Source organism: Palaemon carinicauda, chromosome 35 (assembly GCF_036898095.1).
Source record: "Palaemon carinicauda isolate YSFRI2023 chromosome 35, ASM3689809v2, whole genome shotgun sequence".
NCBI classification, from domain to species: Eukaryota; Metazoa; Arthropoda; class Malacostraca; order Decapoda; family Palaemonidae; genus Palaemon; species Palaemon carinicauda.
The window spans coordinates 58,150,330-58,156,154 of NC_090759.1; the positions used below are offsets into that span (position 1 = coordinate 58,150,330).

At 40.4% G+C, this 5,825-nt stretch overlaps 1 non-coding gene across 1 annotated transcript; it reads right to left on the reverse strand.

Moving 5' to 3' along the window:
• Positions 1–727: 727 nt before the first annotated feature.
• Positions 728–920, reverse strand: LOC137627975 (U2 spliceosomal RNA). The gene has a single exon (XR_011041283.1). It is a non-coding gene; the product is annotated as a U2 spliceosomal RNA (small nuclear RNA).
• Between the last annotated feature and the right edge of the window lie 4,905 nt (positions 921–5,825).

Genomic DNA, 5,825 nt, shown 5'->3' on the forward strand with positions numbered 1-5,825 from the left:
AAGCTTTATAATGATCACCATAATCTTCCATGACTTATACTTTATGTTCATTTACATATTGTTCTTATCTTACATCAAATATGTGTATTATATTTTGTTGAAGCTTGATCTTTGCAAACTTCCATTAAACAGTGGTCTTTTTCTTAATCTAAATAAGAATGATAATCAAATTATAGAAATGCTAAAAATAATACTTAGGTCGACTTCTCAGTAGACACAGCATATAAAATTTCAATTAAGGTATGGAGAAAGAGAATCTATTATTCACTTGCGTTACTAATGTGTAGAGATAATTGCTAAGTATAAAATGAATATGGGTAACTTGGCAATGTGATTGGAAGGAAGCATCTCAGTATGGAAAAGATAATGACAATAGGAAAATAATATAAAAAAGAAAAATTATACCCCCTATAAATAGGATGTTACAGCATTAAAAATGAAGATTAATTAAACTTGATGAAAACAATGAATTATTAGCCTGAAAATTGATGGAGCTTTTATAAATCTTCAATTAAAATCTGATTAAAGCCTATTTTATTTGTTGATAATAGCTACTGACATCTGGATGAATAATTGGGTTTTCAATAAAAACCATTACCTACCATGAAAATATTTATTGCTAAATATTGAGTGACCATTTGATAGATAATCTTTAGAGAAATTAGAATGAGGGAGACTCGTTTATGGAGCTTAGTTTAGTAGAATGATGGTTTTTATTTCTCCCCGAGGGGAGTGGACCGATCCCGGAGGTACTGCAATACCGGGCCGATCCGCGGCAAAGGTGGAGCAAGCCCCTAGCACTTCGCCAAGACCCAAAAATCAGTTTAATATCGTAGATCCCACATGGGGATCGTATCAGATATTAAGCTGATAAGAACAGATACTACACTTTGATCTTAGCCAAAAGGCCGAGAAGCGATACCAATCTATTCAAATTTTGGAAATCTTCTGACACCTTCTGCAAACACCTGTATTATAAGAATGAGGATAAAAAGGGCATACGTGCTCAAAATAATTATTCAATAACGATGATTTTACATAAAAATATCAATACAATTATCTATGCATAATAACGTGAAAGATATATGATTTGTAAAGTATATGAATCTCGAAATAATAATTCTGATTAAATCCAATATTCCCCATTTTCTCTAGGTATGAAGCAACAAGCACTTCAAATCAAGCCACACATTGTGCTCCCTCCTTTTATATCTTTCTAAATATATCTTAAGTCATGTAGTGAAGAAATACTATGAATTAAAACCAATGCAAGTTCTGAAGAATGGTACATATAATATACAATATATTTTCTTGATGTAAAAATAAAGGATCAGTGGATGATGTGATATAGTATGTACACTGTCAGAAATTCAACCCTCATCAGAATTTGAAATTTCAGTTTCACATACAGTCAGCCAGTAATTCGGTTTTCGGGACATTTGCATAATTTTCTAGCCTCAAAAATCATGTTTGTAATTAGGGGTTATGACATTTTGCCGCCAAAGGCCCCTTCTGGAGAAAAGCTCTGGGCAATCTAAGGAACAGAAAGGATCTGAGTGAAGTAGAAAACTAATACAAGTTAACTAATACCCAGTTTTCATTGATCTCAAGTTTGCATCAGATAAAGTATGAAAACACTATTATCTTTGGATCCTCAGACCTCTCACTGGCAAAGTGCATACCTCGACCAAAGGCCAGAACTCCTCCTTCCAAGGGTACCACACCGAAGTCCACCACTGCATCTCCTGTTGCAATTAGAGCTTCTGCTCAGACCTCCTTCCCTGCTCCTGGAGGACCACCTGCAACCAAGAAAATGAAAGCTGAGGACCCACCTACAGCAGCTGAACTTGCCCAGGAATTTTCCTCTGTTACCACACCACTGTCCAGCACTCCGTACAAGAGGCAGATACTTCAGCCATGGCCTTTCAGGCTCCTGATCTGGCAAAGTCACATCTGCCAGATTGTAACTGCACCAGGTGCCTGACTGAACTGCTTGCTGAGGCCACTACCACTCTCGTCCCGGCTGTGGAACCTGCTCCAGAGCCTTGTCCCACTGCATAGACCCAAAGTATCTTCCAAGCCAAGATTCCGGTTGCAAGCAGTAGAAGGTGCACCTTCCTATGCAGCAGTAGCTGCTATTGCAACTGCTAATCCAGGAACAAGATTACTGCCAGAACAATTCTCAAGGGCAAAATGATTATAACCCAAAAGAACCAGGATAGCGCCAGCCTCCTTCTGAGGGAAGCCTCACTGACCTCTCTTGATCCAGCTAAGAAATTGAGGAAGGCAGTTGTCTGAAACTTACCCACCGACATGCCAATCATTTATCACTGACTGCAGCAATGTTGCTCATGCTGAACGCCGCCTGGGAAGACACCAGCAGCCCACCAGAGGAATCACAAAGCCTTCATTGGGCTAATCCCATCGTCCCTGGACCTCGGACTATGGGGGTACTTTCCCCATAAAGGACTGCGAAATTGAACCATTACGCTGTTACAACTACCAAAGCTTTGGCCACCACAAGCAGGACTGCAGAAACCCTACGGTCTGGGGAGTCTGCAGGCCCCGGCACCCAACTCAAATCTGCATTAATGCACACAAGAATGGGTTGGAAACCCAGCCAAAGTGTCCCAACTGTGCTCGATCTCACCACGCCTGGAACAGGTGTCCACAGCGACTTAGGAGATTAGAAGCATTACAGACCATCTCACCTACCAAAGCAGCACCACCACCGCCACAGCCACCAAAGCCCCAAAGGGCTCCACGTTCTAGGCCTCCACATCATCTGCCTACTGATCCTGATCCAGCCACCGCTCCCACTCCTGTCACCACTCCTACCCCAGTCACCAATCCTGTCCCTAACCCTAGCCAGATTCCTCCTCCTTCCCCCCCACCCTTATCACCCAAGTTGAATCCTTGCCCCTTGAAAAGCTGATTCCCTTGATTTTCAAGTTTTTTCAGACTCCCTCCAACATAATTCAATTCCTCCTTTCTCCCCCTAGTATCACCCCCCCCCCCCCCCGAGCAAAAATAAGCCTTTATGCTTAAAACTGCTCCTTCTTTCTTATACTTAAGATTCTTACTTCCTCTCCCAGTCTCTCCTACTTACTGGGACTTACTGCTATTACTACTTTCTCCACCACTCAAAACTTCATTTGTGTTCCAATTAGGGCCAGGTTTTTTGGTCCTCCCAGAGGTTATGCTTTTTAGTTTGAATGACTGTGTCTCCCTACCTGCAATCACGCTCTTGGTGCTGAGTGACTGCATAAGAACACCCCATTTTTTATACTTACATTTGTTGAGTGCCCTCTTGGGGGCTATGACCTTGAGTCTAAGAGCCCTTGGCTGGAGAATGTTGTTCGATCAATCTGGGTGTGTGTGCGAGTTTCAGAGCTGTTTTATCATCCTCTATTGCAAAATTTAGTTGTTACAAAAACTTCATTTAGTTTAATACAGTAAGCATATATACTCAAAAAATTTTATTCGGTAAGAATCCAGAATTAAAGTTCCAGCACACCGAAAGCACTTCTTCGTCGGTTACAGTTGCTGCCTTTGCATTCGCCTACTCTATACTGAAGTTCTCAGTTCTACTAAAATGCACGGGAATTGGATCCTCACCCCCAAGGATCAAGAAAGCATCAGCCTCCTTCAGAAAGAATCCTCGCTGCCACTCCTTGATCCAACTAAGAAGCAGAAGTCGTCGTCTCCAGATGCCCAGTTACCATGCCTATATCCATAGCCCCCTCTCTTAGCATCATGACTAGTGCGGAACACTAAAAGGACCCAGATCAAGTTCCCGTCTGCAAGATTATTGCCACTATTATTGGTCCCATTTCACCTTCCCTTGACTTGGGAATATGGGGAACTTTTCACATCAGGGACTACATTACTGAGCCACTTCGGTGCTACCGTTGGCGACGGTATGGCCACTATCGTGAATGAATGAATGATTTAAAGTTTTCAGGCATCCTGACATCTAAGGTCATTGACGCCGGTAACATTTAATTTATGTATACAAAAATAAAAAATGAAATAAAATAAAAAATTAAAGAGTATTCAATTAAAATCATAAAAATTGAATGTCATAAAAGTTAGATATTTTTCAGAAGACCTGCTTCTGAAAGAAATCTAAAAATGCCACTTGCATGGTAGGACACATCATTTCCAAGAATCTTGGCAAGGATGAACCTGCCACCCTCACCTCGAGCCTCAATGAATGAATGAATGATTTAAAGTTTTCAGGCATCCTGACATCTAAGGTCATTGACGCCGGTAACATTTAATTTATGTATACAAAAGTAAAAAATTAAATAAAATAAAAAATTAGAGAGTATTCAATTAAAATCATAAAAATTGAATGTCATAAAAGTTAAATATTTTTCAGAAGACCTGCTTCTGAAAGAAATCTAAAAATGCCACTTGCATGGTAGGACACATCATTTCCAAGAATCTTGGCAAGGATGAACCTGCCACCCTCACCTCGAGCCTCAAACAAATATCTATTCCGCAAGTTGTTATAATTGGGGCATTCGGTCAACAAATGCCTTACTGTTAGAGGTACTAAACAGTTGTCACAATACGGTTGGTGTTGGCCCTTCAGCAGAAACTCATGTGTCAACCGAGTGTGACCAATACGGAGACGACAAAGAGACGTCTCCCATTTTCGGGGCATCATATTATACCTCCAAGGAGATATGTCATTTGTTACTTCCCTCATTTTATTGCCATCTTGACTATCCCATTGCTGTTGCCATTTATTGCAAACCAATTTCTTGATGTCAGGTAAGAAATCATTACAGGGAATGGGATACCTTCTTGGCAGCAACTCGGATGCAGCCTCCTTAGCCAGTGAATCTGCCTTCTCATTCCCGGACATACCTACATGTGCTGGAACCCAACAAAATTGAACTGTTATACCTCTCCGTCCAATAAGGAAAAGCCATTCTAAAATCTTTAAAACTAGAGGGTTATTAGAATTAAAAACTTCCATAGCTTGAAGGACACTCCTCGCATCACTAAAAATTGTAAAATTACCCTCCTTCTCCAACGCTATTTTCTCAATAGCGGTTAATATGCCATACAGTTCGGCAGTAAATATGGAAGCGGTCAGAGGAAGTGCACCTCTACAATTAAAACCATTACTATGTACTCCAAATCCAACGCCAGCATCAGATTTGGAGCCATCAGTATAGATAAAAGTTGATCCTCTATGTTCTTTAACATGTTCATTAAAAAGAGACCTGGCTTCTAGGTCTGACATATTCTTCTTATCTCCAATAAAATATTTACAAAAAGATATCTCTGGTAACTTCCATGGAGGCGTTGATGATACCTTGAATGGAAGTACCTTATTTCTAATTATATCCAGACTATTTAATAATCGTTTCACTCGAAAGCCATAAGGTTGAGGAGATTTTGGGTGCAACTCAAAGTATGATGCGTGTCTTACAAGGCTTGCAGTCTGAAAGGCTAGAGAGTTAGGGAGTCTTTGCAATCTAAACCAATACCGAAGAATGGAAGACATTCGGTAAAGGTCTAGAGGTAACTCTCCAGCATCAACAAGGAGACTTGGGATAGGCGAGTTTTTAAAAGCTCCAGTAGACAATCTAATACCTGCATGATGTATCGAGTCTAATATTTTTAACTGGCTTGGGGTGGCTGAAGAATATACCTCACAACCATAACTAATTTTGGAAAAAATCAAGGCCTTGTATAATATTAAAATAGTATTGCGGTCTGCCCCCCATGATGTATGGGACAATACTTTCAAGATATTCAGAGCTTCAACACATTTAGCTTTTAGCGCTTTTAAGGGTTCTCTCCAG